This window comes from Amphiprion ocellaris, chromosome 17 (assembly GCF_022539595.1).
Source record: "Amphiprion ocellaris isolate individual 3 ecotype Okinawa chromosome 17, ASM2253959v1, whole genome shotgun sequence".
In the NCBI taxonomy this organism is placed as follows: domain Eukaryota; kingdom Metazoa; phylum Chordata; class Actinopteri; family Pomacentridae; genus Amphiprion; species Amphiprion ocellaris.
The window spans coordinates 21,969,960-21,986,886 of record NC_072782.1 but is presented as its reverse complement, the minus strand read 5'-3'; the positions used below and the strand labels follow the sequence as shown (position 1 = coordinate 21,986,886).

The 16,927-nt window shown below is 39.3% G+C and overlaps 1 protein-coding gene across 1 annotated transcript in view; it reads right to left on the bottom strand.

Moving 5' to 3' along the window:
• LOC111580624 (hyaluronan and proteoglycan link protein 1-like) overlaps positions 1 to 14,063 on the bottom strand; it is a 36,351-nt gene extending 22,288 nt beyond the window's left edge. Inside the window, exon 1 of the mRNA XM_023288447.3 lies at positions 13,687 to 14,063. The gene's annotated coding sequence lies outside the window, so the exon portion shown is untranslated. The remainder of the gene's footprint in view (positions 1 to 13,686) is intronic.
• Positions 14,064 to 16,927: the final 2,864 nt, after the last annotated feature.

The window sequence follows — 16,927 nt, the reverse complement described above, 5'->3', positions numbered from 1 at the left end:
GTATAACCATGCATTCTTATTTTATTACTTCTTAATTTTAAGTGTGTCTGTATTTATCTTATGTGCCTCGCCACCACTGAACACAAGGCTCGTCCCTAAACGTGTTCTCCAACATTTTAACAATACATTAATAAAAACAAAAAAAGCAATCAGAGAGCGCACTACTCTGCTAAGGCTGCTCAGTTGTTGTATATTTTCTGAGGGATGAAATCTTTAACAAAAAATTACCTTGCGGTGAGCACAGGCCTGTGTTATGTGTATGTACATTATGTACAGATACAAATCACGTGACGTAAATATGTAGCGGGCAGTGGGAATTGATGGGACTCGGAAACACCTTTACAATTGAATCAATTATTCCTTGTTTCATTTCAATTTTTAGTAGGATCGCAATCATGTTATCATCAGCAGGCAGCTGACAGTGTTCACTTGTTGTCATGGTTACACTGATGCCATCATCTCGCAGTGGTACAGAAATCTTTAACAAATCCGTGGATCCAGACTATAAACTGCATCACTGCCAAAATCTAATCACATGGTCCTTGTGTCATTTCTGACCTTCCCTGAAAATTTCATCCAAATCTGTTAGTCCGTTTTTCAGTAATGTTGCTAACAGACAGACGAACAGACAAACCAATGCAACTCTGCAGCGTTCCTTGGCGAAGTAAAGTTATTTTGATGAAATATTGCAATGATATGAATGAATGTTGATTTTGTTTATTTACCCATTGGAACTACATGTCACAAATGATACAGTTGAAGACCGTTCAGAAAGTTGAAAATCCAATGATTATTTCAGTCTTACAGTTTCTGGTTCAAATAAAGAGCAGACAGACAGACGGCGAAACAAACGGACAGACTGACAAACAGACAGACAAACCAACGCCCATCGTCACATAACTCCGCCGTGTTCCTTGACGGAGGAAATCTCTATTTAAGGCTCTTCTGTTTGCTTTTAAACATATTAACATTCTCTGTTCTGAATCTGAAAGAGGCCCGAGCTCAGCTAGAACCAACCTGAACAGAGAATATTTTGATCTGATGCAAAATGCTCTTAACATGCACATGTTGTATGTTACCAATACTGGAAACAAATGTGGCTCCAGATACTATAGATAGATAACTATTCACATGTTGACAGCCTCTTCAAACTTTTTCACACTACTTTGTGCATTAACACCACAACTATGTTTCACCATGCAGAAAGTATCTCCTAACAGCCTGCTCCTCTGTGTACTGTTTTTGAGCCATGCTGCACTTATTTTATTGATTCAGTTTTTACAGACAAGATGCCTTTTGAACCTGTCAGTGGGTTTTGGGTTAAGATAATTAAATCTAAATCCATCCATCCATTATCTATACACCGCTTAATCCTCACTAGGGTCGCGGGGGGGGGGGGGCTGGAGCCTATCCCAGCTGACTCAGGTGAAGGCAGGGGACACCCTAGACAGGTCGCCAGTCTGTCACAGGGCCACATACAAAGACAAACAATCACTCTCACATTCACACCTACGGGCAATTTAGAATAATCAATTAACCTCAGCATATTTTTGGACTGTGGGAGGAAGCCGGAGTACCCGGAGAGAACCCACGCATGCACAGGGAGAACATGCAAACTCCATGCAGAAAGATCCCGGGAAAGCCGGGACGCGAACCAGGGATCTTCTCGCTGCAAGGCGAAAGTGCTAACCACTACACCACTGTGCAGCCCTTAAATCTAAATACTGGACAAAATAATATATTGTTTTGGATAAAATCAGAGAACGTCTTCCTAAATATAAAGCAGTATTTCAACACACATGACATTACATAAACCCTGTACTAAACCCCATACTGAAGTTGTGTGTCTGTGTGTCACCTCCATAAATGTGGCCCCGGGCCCACTGACGCACCGACAGTGAGCCAGGTGGAGAAAACATTTACCTGCTTTACGATGCAGGGGTATAAAAACTGTCCATGACCAAACACACCTTTGTTGTTCTGGCGCTGTGAGGACATTATGGATTCCTCCGTCCAAGCCTGATGTTCACATGAAACTTTATACTCTGGTTGTATGGCAGCAGCTGAAGTCAGTCTACTGGCTTTTTACCTGCAACAACTCTCTGTGTCCACCTGCTCTGTTCTCCCTGCTGAGGGTCTGTAAACACCAGGCCTGTTTCTGTTGGACCAACTCGTGTCTCTGCAGCATGACATCATGTGTGAATGTGCATAAACAACCGGATTTAATTAGAACTTACAGAATATTCATTTTTGATGCTGTAGGATTACTGAACGGGCTGAGGGGTACCTAAGATTTGCCTGCAACATCGCACTGAAATACAAAGAGGCACAAAACGATGACAAAGAGACGCAAAACAACAGAGACACAACATTGCAACAAAGAGACACAAAAAGATCAAAAAACAACTAAAACTATGAGTAGACACAAAACAAAGAGACACAACGTTACAACAAAGAGATGCAAAGCAACAAAGAGACACAACAATACAACAAAAGGACACAAAACAACAAAGGGACACAACATTACAACAAAGATACACAAAGCAACAAAGAGACACAACATTACAACAAAGAGATGCAAAACAACTAAGAGACACAACATTACAACAAAGAGATGCAAAGCAACAGACACAGCATTACAACAGAGATGCAAAGCAACAAAGACACACAACAATACAACAAAGAGATGCAAAACAACAAAAAGACACAAAACAATAAGGCACAAAACAAAGAGACACAAAATGACCAAAAGAAGATAAAAAAACAACCAAGAAAAGAAAAAAAATGCAACAAAGAAATGCAAAATAACCAAAACTTTGAGTAGACACAAAACAACAAGGAGACACAACATTACAACAAAGGGACACAAAACAACAAAAAGGCACAAAACAAAGGGACACAAAATGACCAAAAAGAGATGCAAAACAACCATGGAAAGAAAAAATACAACAAAGAGACACAAAATAACCAGAACTATGAGTAGACACAAAACAACAAGAAAGAAATGCAAAATTACCATCCAAAGAGACAAAACAGCTGCACAGTGCAGTCTGTCGTCCATGCATAATGGGAAACCAAAACCTGAACCAGAATTTAACCTGAATCCTAAACTTCTGTCTTAACTCTCAAATATTCTAACCCCCAATGTTTAAATCTCACACTGGTCCTGATCAAATGATTAGTCAACATGTAATAAATCACCAAATATTGTGACAACAGACTGGACTTTAGGTTGAACTGAGGACATCACAGTGGGATCCAATACATTGTGATGGACGTTTTTGACTATTTTCTAAGGCAATTAACTGATTTATAGATTGACTGCAGCCGTAGTGGTGATTCATAAACACTGTAACAGGGTTGACAGGAAGCCATTTCTCTGTGACAAAAGCAGAACCAGATTAAATACATTAAGTGGTGAAGCAACCATTTATCTTTACTAGATGACTGCCTTCTACAAACCTGAGAGGGCCTCTTCAGAGAAACAGTGATGCAAGAAGCTCTAGAGACAGAGCAGCCGGTCACATAAACATATGGGTCCCATTATATGGATGTCTTAATGCTGATTTATGTTGAAAAAGGCAGACAGAACATGATGTGAAGCTCTGTATTATATTTCTGAGAAAGGGAGAGCGGGTCCACGTAAAGAAAAACAATAAATTCTAGACATTTCTCTGACAAGAAGACAGAAATTTATGTATAGATAAAATTGAAGAAACAGTGGTAGTGCTTAAATCTGGATGCATCTTGGCACAATGTTTTTTATCAGATTTTAACATTTTTTTTGCATCTTAAAATTGCAGATTTTACAGATGTTTTCAACTGGGTGATACATTCAGAAGATATCTTGAAATCTAATTTGAGTCCCAGAGCATTTGGAGTGAAATCGAACCTGAATGGCAATGTAAACAAATATGGTTTGGATAGAATTTGTGAAAATCGCATCTCATGTACTGCGCTCAAGAAATTGACAATGAAAAGATACAACATGATCACTGAGAGGCATAAATGATCACAAAGAGACACAAGATGACCAGAAATAGACAAAACAAACAAAAAAGCAACAAAACTGACGCAAATGGCCACAAGGAGACGAAAAGCCCACAGAGACAAAAAATGACAGCAAAGAGACAAAAATGGCCATAAAACGATACAAAACAACCACAAGAAGACACAAAATGACCCCGAAGAGACAAAACATGACAGCAAAGAGACACAAAATGACCACACAGAGATGCAAAACAACCACAAAGAAACAAAGAATTACAACAAAGAGACAAAAATGCCCACATAAAGACAAACAAGTAAATGCAAATAACAATAAAGAGATACAAAATGACTAAAACCAACCTAAAGTGACCACAAACAGATTAAAATATACCGACAGAGAGAACAACAGACAGCCACAACTACAAAAAAAGAGGTGTAAAATGACCAAAAAAAATACGTTAAATCACCACTGAGAGACACAAAATGACCACACAAGTGTTGGCTTCATAGGGTGGATGTGAATTCTGCATCTGACATCACTCTAAACACAAAGATGTGATAAAACAACAGGGCAAATGTTGTGTTTGTGCAGTTTGGTGGTGCAGATAGTGGCAGGCTTATTTAATGTGCTACTATCTCAGCTGATGTTTTGAGCTCTGGACAACATGTCAGGTCACCAACTGACACGGATCCGTGTTCGACAGATAAGATTCACCTCCAGCATCTCTGCAGAGATTCCAACAATCAACACCTTCCTTCTAATGAAGCAGCCACAGAAAAACTCTTTCTGTGAGCACAAGTTTAAAATAACTGAGAAATTCTGCATCACTCCTCAAATAAAAACCACTAAAACTTGGTAGTGTAGTAAACCTGATGTCTAGTGTGTGTCCAGGTATTTCCTCATCCCACAGGGCGTTACCACAGCGACCTGCCCCCAGGCTGATGGGAAATGATGCAGGAAACGTCCTATAAGCAGCATCTGTGTGCTGCCGCATCAGATCTGAGCAGCTGTGAGGCAACCTGCCCTGGAAAAGCAGCTTGTTGGAAGCTTGTTGTGTATTTGTATGTGGGTGGGGTACCAAGCCATGGGTGGGGTATTCACTGTACACGCAAATAGCTCCGTTGGTTTCCTCATTACACAGCAGATATATTTTCCTGAGTGGTTGACGTGGTGGATTCAAACCAGTCCAGCAGAGTTTTTATTAGACGTCACCATCACGCCACCATGTTGCTACAAAGAGGCCTCAGTGCAGAGAACAGTGGAGCTGTGAGGGCAGGTTTAAGGTCCACAGCATCCAATCAGGACGCTCCATATGGACTGCTAATGAACAACAGAATCTGAAAAACTTTCCACTTGACCCCCTCAGAATCAACCGATTTTTAATGATGCATTTGAGATCTTTTAAAAACTGTAACCAAATTAGTTTTACATTCACAATCTAAAGTCAAAATCTGTTTTTATTCAGCTCAATTTTCTCTGTAACAACTTTAAGCATCATTATCATGGATATGTCATAGTTTCAACTGGAAAAACTGCACCAGTTTAATGTCTAGGACATAGAGCCATAGAAATAAACACTGGTAAAAAGTGTCCATTTTGGGGAAACTTTTAAGGTTCATATCACATGGGTCAGTTGCTTCATGAAATATACTGAAATTATTGTAAATAAAAAGTCACCTGATTCTGATGGAATCAGTCACTACACAGCACCAGAAATGCTAGTCAGTCAACCTTCTGAACCTCAAAACTTGCTGCCATGTTCAAAAGGCATGTTAGCTTTAAAACATCTGCAAAATTACACCATTTAATAGAACCAGAAACTGTAAAACTGAAATAATCATTGGATTTTCAACTTTCTGAACGGTCTTCAACCATATCATGTGTGACATGTAGTTCCATTGGGTAAATAAACAAAATCAACACTTATCATTGCAATATTTCATCAAAATAACTTTATTACTCTGCCAAAGAACGCTGCGGAGTTATGTGACATTCGGCGTTGGTTTGTCTGTCTGTCTGTCTGTTCGCAACATTACTCAAAAACAGACAAACAAATTTACATGAAATTTTCAGGGAAGGTCACAAATGACACATGGACCAAGTGATTAGATTTTGACAGTGATGTGTCTTATAGTCTGGATCCATGAATTTGTTAAAGATTTCTGTATCATTGCGACATACCGGCATGGCATCATTGTAACTATGACAACAAATGAACACAACTGACGATCGCAAGATTGCAATCCCACTATGGACTTATTGGGACTTATCCGTTGGAAATGATACAAGGAACAATTGATTAAATTGTGGGGGTGTTTCAGAGTCCCATCAATTCCCGCCGCCCACTACATATTTAGGTCACGCGATTCGGTATCTGGACATAACGTACACATGTATAACACACGCCTGTGCTCAGCACAAGGTGATTTTTTAAAATAGATTTAATCTGTCTGAAATTATAGAAGACTGAGCAGCCTTGTCGGAGTACTGTGCTCTCTGAGTGCTTTTCTTGATATTATAAGTTACACAAAAAATGTTGGACATGCTGGATATTTTTTTATTCATCAAATAAATTCGGCTTTAAAAAATATTTTGGCATTCTAATTGTGTTGTGTTGGACAAAAGATACTTCTGAATTCTCTCTCCTTCTAGCCGTGGTTGTGCTGTTTCCACTGAGGTGCAAGACTTTGTTTTGTAGTGAAAGCTTTCTCTGCTGTTTACCTCATTAACTCTATTGTATTTCAAGAGAACTGATCGGAAAGTCTGAAAACGGCTTCACCACTGAAGCCCGACCTAATGCGAATGTAAAGATGCCTTGTCTTCTCTCCTTACTGGCTGGACTTCATTTGAAGTAAATGTCCTTGTTTTGCCAGCAGAGATGCATTGATTCCTGTCCTGGTCATAAACCCTCTGACTGTAAAACTCACAGGGACCAGACAGCCTCTCCTGGATATATAACACTTGAGGACCTGACAGTCTCAACCCTTAACCTTCCTCCTGCTCCTCACCTCTCTCCTCAACCCAGACACCCCGCTGAAGACAGATAATTTACCACTGTCCTTCTCTGTTAACGGCCTGCCTCAACCCCAAGCTGAGCCACACAGAAGTTAATCTGCAGCTTCATTCCAGCATGTTTTAAAGCTACATATACAGGACTCCATCCTTTTTTTATACACAGCAGAGGTAAAAGCCAAAGGTCAGCGCTGGTCATGGCCGAGTGATATGAAACAGCTGTAAGGTTACAACTAATTTCCTCTCCTTCATGGCTTCCTTGTTTTCGAAAATGAGGATAAAATTCATTCAAGATGTTTTTGAACCAACATAACATTGATGTATATGAGAATTAGCTAAGTGATCTGAACTCCTGGGTGTTATTTTACCAGAAAGTGAACATGTGACATCCTTAAAAGAACATTTTACTACTCTGGGAAAGAGAATTCTTTCATTTTCTTCTTACACATTAGATTCAAGGTCAGAATCACTATTGCGTCTCAGATCTATAAAGTTTCTCCACCCACCCCTCCACCACAAGGTACCCTCAGCAGAAAATATTCTACACAGCACAGTGGACCTGAATAACATTGGAGTAATTCAGCCATACATGTTGGAACCAGAAACTGATTCTAAAAAAAGTAAATTTGATTGAGGTAATTGATACCGTTTTACTATCTGCCAAAACATGGTTTAGTGTAGGGATGTTTTTTAATTATTTTTTTGCTCCCAGTCTGATCCTAGTCATTTGACATTTAGCATCATCCAATGCGTGATATCATTTTCCTAGATAATACACCCTTCATATTTTGTTAGATTAACTGTAGTATCTGGTTACATCACCAGGTGGAGCCTCTTACTGTTAAAGGCCAATTAATGCTTACTGTGTACAGAGGCTGATATGTTGACAGCAGACATGCACAGACGGTCACATTGCCCCTCATGTTGAACACATAAAAACACACGGGACAGTTCTTACAGGATATTCTAGCTATTTACTAATTGAACTGTAGTGTCAAGTCTGAATATTCCAGTGGTGAGTGAAGCACAATGGATGGACATACCACAGGGTTTGTGGAGAATTTAGAACTTCTCACTGTGTTTTTGCTCCGTCTATAGAAAGCATGTGTAAATCAAAGCTCCTCTTAAGTCCAGCAATGACTGCTTCAGTTACTACTCTGTTAACAATAAAAGCATTCAGAGTGCAGTACCCCACCAAGGCTGTCTGTTCCCCCATATGGCACTGTCAGAAATGCAGCATTTTTTTTTTTTTTTTTTTAATGTAGCATTTGTTATCAGTTACTGATGATCAGAAATCATGGCAACATAGAATGTGGCCATTTAATATAGATGTACCCACAAACAAAATGACCTTGCGCTGAGCACAGGCGTGTGTTATGCATGTGTACGTTATGTACGGATGCTGAATCGGGTGACCTTAATGTGTAATGTGTAGCGGGAACTGATGGGACTCGGAAACACCCTTACAATTTAATCAATTGTTCCTTGTATGATTTCCAATGGATAAGTCCAGATAAGTCTGCAGTGGTCGATTTGTAGTCGGATCACAATCATGTGATCGTCAGCAGGCAGCTGACATAGTGTTCACTTGTAGTCATAGTTACAGTGAAGCAGTGATACAGAAACTTTCAACAAATCCAAGGATCCAGACTATAAGCCACATCACTGCCAAAATCTAATCAGTTGATCCTTGTGTCATTTCTGACCTTCCCTGAAAATTTTATCGAACTCCGTTAGTCTGTTTTTGAGTAATTTTACGAACAGACAAACAGATGGACAGACACACAAACCAACGACGATCATCACATACCTCCGCTGCATTCCTTGGCCAAGTAAAAATGAATTATAAAAGTAAGGATACCAATCATTTGGTTTAAGCGCTTGTTTCCCTGGAAAATATGTAGTCAGAGTGCTTGTTGTGCCGAACGTCATAAACTTTGACATGCATGTGGATAGTCTGTGCATACCTCACATATTTTGGTAGATGATGAAATTTACATCACACATACCCTTGCAGACAGAAAAAGCATGAATTGGCCTAAATCCTGTAGTCACCAGAGCTGGCATCCAGTTTTGTGTTGGCAAGCAGAGAGCATTGTGAGGGTTTAGCCAATGAAGTGGCACCATGAGACAGCCTTCTGTGGCCCTTAATGACCTCTAGCCAGTGCACATGTATTAAAACCATTTGGGATACATTAGGACATCATTACTAAATCCCAGTGGCTATGGAATAGCACATGTTACATGTCTGGAGCTATGGAAGCAGTACCAGCACATTTAAAAAAAAGAGTAAATTATTCAAATTGACAGCATGCATGACAGCAAATGCAAACAAAGGATTGGGCTTAGATTCTACACACTACATCCTAAACATAGTAATTTAGTGAGTAGTTTGTGTTGTTTGGACCACTTCAAATACAGCACAGCATTCCAAGGATGCTGTATTTCTCAGTTTCAAATTTTTTGGGATGTTGGCAAAATGGCTGCATATGCACAACTGCAGGCAATTAATAGAAAACAAGACCCAATAATTAAAATTAATATAGTAAATGTTATAGAAGCTAAATATTGAATTAGATTTTACGGCTACAAATACACAACAAAATCCATTTATTTCAGTTGTGGTCTGACAGCAGTGCTTTGTCTTCTGTAGCCTCTAGCACAGTGGATTCACTTTCTTTCATTTGTTTAAGCAGGAAGCACAGTCTGTAAACAACTTCTTTGAATAAATGTTTTTGCTTTATTTATAATTCAGCTGAACAGAGAAAAGTTCAGAAAATGTCATTATGAAGGTGTTTGCTACACAAGCAACTCACCAGAGACACAAACACACACACTGGGACTATTTAAGGCAACTTTTGCTTTTAAGCTGCAGCCAGTAGATGGCAAACACATTAGTCATCCCAACAGAAAGTCCCATTCATGAAGCGACACACAGCCACAAACTCATTTAACCTGTTGTTTCTTGATCAGCACTAATTTGCACAAATTGAAGTGGACTGTGTTCACGTCTCTGCAGAGAATAACACCCCCTTCTCATTTGGGGGGTTGACACGGGCCAATGCAGGCCTCAGTGTGAGTGTGTGTGTTGGGTGGGTGGGTGCAGGGTAATGGGTGGGGGTCAGGGTGGAGCCGCCAAGTCTAAGCCAGTGCACAGAGAGGGGTTGTTGGGCTGAGAGTCGCTCACAGGCCTCATGTTTTCAGCTCTAAATCACTTCTGCACAACATGGTCGACCACAACTATGACAAGTCTTGCAAATATGATCTACGATGAGTGGATGAGCAACTCAACCTCAGTTTACAGAGCAATGCGGAGGCAGTTTCACTGTCCAGTTATCTGTTTTCTGACAACAGTGCATTCCACTAGCAAAAAGCTAACAAACCAATCAAATACACTAAAAAATGTCAATATATAAACAAGAATTCACTGAGGCTGGAAGACATGTGTGCTTTCATCAGATTATAATGCTTTAACACAGTCATATTATTTTTTTAAAAGTCACCAGAATTATTTATCAGAGACAGGAACTATAAAAACTGAAAAAAAAAAACAGTCAGATTTTCACCTTTCCAACAGTCTTTGAAGTAATCGTGTGTGATGTGCGATGCTTTTGGGAAATCTAATACAAAAATTGGAATAATTTATAAAAATATCTGTATTCTATGTGTCTCATTTAAACATTTGACAAAAACAAACCATTTGCTCGAATCAAATCAAAAACAAGCAACAAATTCTGCACTCCTGAATGCAACAGAAATGCTGTGGGTGACTTTTTGGATGAACTGCAGTCTGTGTTTACACGGAGCAGAGAGGAGTCGAGTATGGAAACAAATCAAAAATGTAAATAGTAAGTATCTATAGAATGTGGAGCCAACATTTCCATGTGGGCACTTCATAAAAAATTTTTTTTCCATGTTTTGTAAAACGAATAAAGAAATTCAATTTTTTCTTCTTCTTTTGTTTGTGAAATATTGTACTATTATTATTTTTTAATTGTCATACTGGGCTGCAGACATTTCTGAGTTCCTTCTCCTTCTGTCCATGGTTGTGCTGTTTCCATTGAGGACTTTATATTGCAGTGAAATAATGAGCCCACAGTGAGTAAAAATGTTACAGAATGATACCAGTGTGAGACTGCAGCTGGTTAGCTTAGCTTAGCATAGAGAACAGTGATAGAGGGAAATACCTAGCCTAGTTCTCTCCAGATGACAAAATCCAGATAGTGGCTATAGTGGCTTATAGATTGATTGATTGTAAGCAAAGCAGATCATGAAGTAAAAGCATGTCAAGCAATTTCCATTTCCACATGCAGTATTTGAGCCAAAAATTGCCAGAGAGATGTGGTACAATTTTTCTTCATTCAAAATAGTGTAACTGCTGCCACAGCCAACATCATCTAAAGTAACACAACAGGAAATATCTCAAAATCAAAATGCTTTAACTGCATCCACCAGAAGTTGAAACTTTAATTTAACAATGGCTAATGTCCAGCTCCTGCAGCACAATGGGATTTATGTTTCGACAGCAGGGACTAATCCTCAGGACAAGGATTTCGAAGAATATCTTCAGCTGCGCCATCCTTACGGTAATCACTTAAATGTTACCAACCCAGCTCCCAAAGTTCCTGAACTTTCACAAAGTATCAACCCAGAGCAGGCATGGGTTAGACAGAAAGTGTGGGGTAACATCCTCAGATCTTAATTTAGAGTCTGGTTTCTTGAGTGGAATTGCAGGTAGAGGTTGCGGTTGTCAAGAAAAAGCTGGAAACATTCCTCTTGACACTAAGCCACTACAGAGTCCTTGTAAGCAAGTCATGCCACTCATGAGTCATCTTGGTAATATCCACGAGCAGCTATTTTGGGCAAACAAGGCCAAGGTCCTGTCTAAATGAATGGAGTGAAAGCCATAACTTTATGTATAGTATTACAAACAACAGCAGTTGAGTTGGGTTGTGCAATGATTGTTGCACAAATGCAAATTTTGAGCTGCAAGCCCACATCTGTGGAGGAATTCATTCAGTTTCTCTAATACTTGGTGGGAGAACAATATTGATGCCTTCACAAATGTGAAAAATACAATATTGGCCTTGGAAGTTCAACTCTGACTTGGAGCATGACGCTCTAAACCCACCAGACTAAAGCAAAAATGTTAATCTGCAGATGGACTCAGGTAAATGTAGTAAAATAGAACAATAAACTCAAAACTGTACCAAAGCAATTGACCTCCTTAATGACTGCAGCATTAATCTGGTCACATTCTCCATTACAATCTCCATCAGGGAAACAGAAGAGTAAAAAAATTATGGCGGTCCCACAGCTGGATTCATCTGAATCTAAGCAGTGTAGCATCAACTGTGTTTCCATAGAAATGTCAAGGAAATCTAATGCATAAAATCCAAAAAGAACATGTGAACTACTCTTATTTCTATTAACTGCTTTGCAGCATCTAAACTAGACTGGTAGCATCACGAGAGGCTACATGACTGTAATAATGAGACGAGAAGAATAGAAGAAGATGGAAACAAACTTAGTTGTTTGCCAAACTCTAAAAACTTTTAAAAGAAGAAGAAACAGTAATTCTGCATTTTTATTTAATTTGTGATGTTATAATTATTCTTTTGTGTCAGCTGGTATCGTCCACGTTTCAAACTGTCCTGAGATAAAACAATGAAAGAAACAGCTAATTAATCATATGAGTTAAATGTTTACATCAGAATTATTCAGAGAATATTTCCATCATTTCCATCTCCCCAATTCTTTTTCTAAAAGAGTTAATGAGCTCAAGGAGGACTAAAAACCTCAGGCGGGAAATTAGGGAAGTTTTTTCTAAAAAATCTTGCCATTTATATTATCTTTATCTAATGTGATAATCTAAAATGCACATACAATGTGTTGTGGAAACACTCTAAATGGTGTAAATATCCAGATGTGTGATGCAGCTCCACCTTCATCAACAAAAGAACGTAATGTAAAAAAAAAAAAAAAAATTCACGGAAAAAAAAACAAATGACTCCAAACATGAACAAAAGTTGTACTGGATAATACACCGATAACATCCAAAACTATCTCTGGGTTTTACTAACAAAAAAGCTGCATGAAACACTGGTGATCAGCAACTGTATTAGAGATTAATTGTTGGATTTGACTAAAACGTACTTTTAATATTTATTTTTCCTATGTAAAGCGCTACATGGAGCTGCTTTCTGCTCTTCTGGACTCTAAATGTGAGGATAGAAACACAAATTGAGGCTTTTCTGTAATAAAGTGTTAAACCCTCACATTGTTGGTCTTTTTTTTTTGTTAATTACAGCTCATAGATTACAGTCTCTAAGATTGTTATGATAGGAGTGGTTATAGCAAAGATAATTACTGGTATTTTAAAAAAATATATATTGAAATGTATTTCTAATATCTTTATTTCTATGTAAAAGTGTTTTCTGTTTAATAAACGTTTGTTCTCTCATTAGCGTTCTCAAACATTACATGGGCGTTATTCCAATAGTTACACAACCTAATATTATGATCTTGCCAAAATCATTTCAGTAAAGTGCCAAAACATCCATGAACGCGTTGGAAATGTGCGCACATCCCCTCGCCAAAATAAACACGACACTAAAAGCAATCTTACATTCCCTTTATCTCCTTGAAAAGAATGTAAAAATGTCCATATTAAAGAACTTTACCTCGCTTGGTGCGCTGCGTTGCGGCTGAAGTCTCAACTCTCCGGCGGCCAAGACGCGGAATGAAGCGCAAAACGGTTACGCACGTCAAGGTAAAGGAGAAACAGGCGGTGCGGATGTTTGCGGCTCCTCTGAAGCTTAGAACAGAGTGGCAGCGAACACTCCTCCTCCCGTGTGGCTGTGAGAGGAGACACGGGCAGGTGAAGTGTGTTGAAGTCTACGGGAGCTGCGCTCTGCAGGTTGGAAACTGGAGACCAAACCATCAACTCAGCTCGGTGCCACTGAGGCTGGCAGCTTCCTCACTCTCATCATTCTCTGCAGTGCGACCTGAAGCGGACCTCCAGCCTTTGGGTTGTTGTTTTTCCCTCTTACCAAACATTTCAGGCACAGTCTCAAACAAAGGAGGCACCCGACCCTGTTGCTCAATATGTGGATACAGATTTGATTTAGAGTTCTTCCCACTGCACTGCTTCCACCCAACTCTGTAAAACCTCCTGATCCAACACTCACCATTAAAACATCTACATCTGCTGTCAAAATTACTCTCAGCAAAAGTGGTGCAGTAACTAAAAGCAAAAGTTCAGTTAAATAAATGGACTAGACGATAGCAGAGGCTTTAGATGTTTAAGCTGTTGTGCTTTAATGCAAAGAGTTCAATATTTTTTAAAATCCACACTGACTAAACTCTGAAGTCTGGACAGGTCAACTCTTAAATGTTTCTTTTTTATTTGCTACAATGTCAAAGAAAACTAGAGTCACCAAAACTGTGAATAACACATTAAAAGATTAGGCAGTGAGAAAAAAGTTCTTAAAAGTTGCTGCAATTTGGCTTTCTGCTGCATTAGGTGGCAGAAATGTGTACCCCCAAAATAGTCCTTTTATTCAGTTCAATTCAATTGTATTTATATAGCACCAATTACAATTCAAATTGTGTCAAGACGCTTTACAGAACCCATATGCCTGAACCCCAGAGCAAGCCCTAAGGCAACAGCCACAAGAAAAAACTCCCTTTTATCTTTTGTGTTTCTATTGTAGTTAGGATCCAACAAGCAACTGTTAACTGTTAAAAAATAAGGTGGTTTTAGAGCGGCCCGAACTTTTGTGTTACCACAAGAACCACCTCTGTAGAAACTCTTTCAGGTCTTTTCAGAGGAGAAAAAGTACCAAACCCCAGGGCAGGTATTTCTAGGAAGCAGTAATTGGTTAAACTCAGGAGCATGACTGCCATTTTTTTCTGCCCCTTTTGATGTCCTCTTCCAGCAGCAGTCTTCTACTGGCCATCAACCAAAAAAAAAAAAAAATTCCCCATACATGCAAACATACCTATCTGGCATACCCACTATTAATGTTGCCTCAGTGTGCTCAGAGTTAACATCGTGGTTGAAGCTGTTGGATTCTACACCACAATAGGAGAAGGGAGCCTTAAAGGGCCAATTAGAGGGTCATTCCTGAAAATGTTGGCACCAATGTACACCTGGCCCGAGTTCCTGAAATGGAAAGCCTACCTCTGGAGCTTGGCTCACCCTAATAGGGTGAAGAACTTGGACATCCAAAGTTAATTTGTAGTAGAGTTTCTGTTCTTTCGAAAGAGAGAGGAATAGAAAAACTGAAACTTATGTCCAAAATTTGATTAGAAGCTTGATTTCGGGCAGCTCCAAAACATTATGGGTGCTCCAACCACAAGAATCACCCCTGTAGAACATTTGTCAGGAATGTCTTCAAGGAAGAAATACCTTTATGTTCTGTTGAAGGTCTGGACACTGATTGATTAAACTCAGAGAAGACAACGAGCACCCATTTTTCAGTTCTCTTGATGTCCTCGTCCAGGAGCAGTCCTCTCCTCTCAAACATCACTGTTACAACCAGGGACTACAATTTGTTGTTGTTTTGGTACACTCAGAATTACCGTGGCAGTCTAAACTGTTGCATCTTACACCACAATGGAAACAGAAAAGCTGGAAGAATGCCTCCTGCAGTTTGGAAATGGTCTCCACTTATATAGCACCTTTCTACCTTAGTGGTACTCAAAGCGCTTTACAGTGTGTTTCTCATTCATTCATTCATTCACACACACATTCACACACCAATGGCAACAGAGCCTGTCTACAACTAACCCTTGCCCTTGGAATCAGTGGACAACCTGCTCTACCATCCGAGCCACAGTTGCCCACAAACTTGTGCCACCTGGTATCTCCCTTGAGTTCCTGCAGTAGAATGACTGCCTCTGCAGTGTATTTGGGCTCAGCTTTAGAGGTAGAGGGACTAACTGGGGTGTCTGAAGGGAGCTTGGACTAGAGTCGCTTCTTTGAAAGAAGACAGTTGAGGTGGTTTCAGGGTCCTTTTTTTGGAGGCATTCTGGGTAGCTGGAAGGAGACCCTGGGCTAGACCTAGAACTTTCTGGAGGGATTACATATCTCATCTGGCCTGGAAACTGCTCGTGATCACAAGGGGTAACAGGAAAACATTGCTGTTTTGCAGGACGCAAAATGTTGGAAGAGTGGTGTGATCCTGGGGATGGCAGGATCTTTCAGTCCACTAAAATATGTCATTTTCATGCTGTCCAAAGTAAAGCTAAAGCTTTAATAAGGGAAGCTAGCTTGACTTTATTTGTAAAACCACTTTTTTCCAAATAATCTTGTCTTAATAACTTTCATCTTCAATTGTGGACCTTCATTGCTTTTAGTCTTTTTAAAACTAATTGTAAGTTCACATAGTGCTCCATATTTGCCTGATTTTTAGACTCACTAATAATCTATTTTGTTTTTCACAGTGTGGCTGTTCACTTAGCTTTGCACTGCTGTGCACCATAAAACCACTGACATCTGATAGGCAACATCAAGACAGCTGTATACTCTATACAAGTAGAGGACATCCTCAAACTGAACACTAAGCAAAACATCATAAAACAAATCTGTCTTCCACAATATAACACCAAGTCTTCATCTCTGTCTCACAGAGCTGCTTTATTTCTTCCATGTGCTCACCCAGGAAAACAATTTAAAAATGTGGTCTAATGAAAAATTCTCTACATTGTGTCTGTTAATTGAAATTTGCAATAACAAATTTATCACACAACAATAGTGACAAAGTCTCCAGAGGAAATGTTCTTCATTCATTCCAGATTCACTTAGATATTGAAACTAATTTTCTGTAAACTGTTTAAATAATGTCATCTGTAACTCTGAACGTGGCTGTTATTGTAACCTCTTCCATAAACTGTTTGATTGGCTCTGTCTTTGATGGT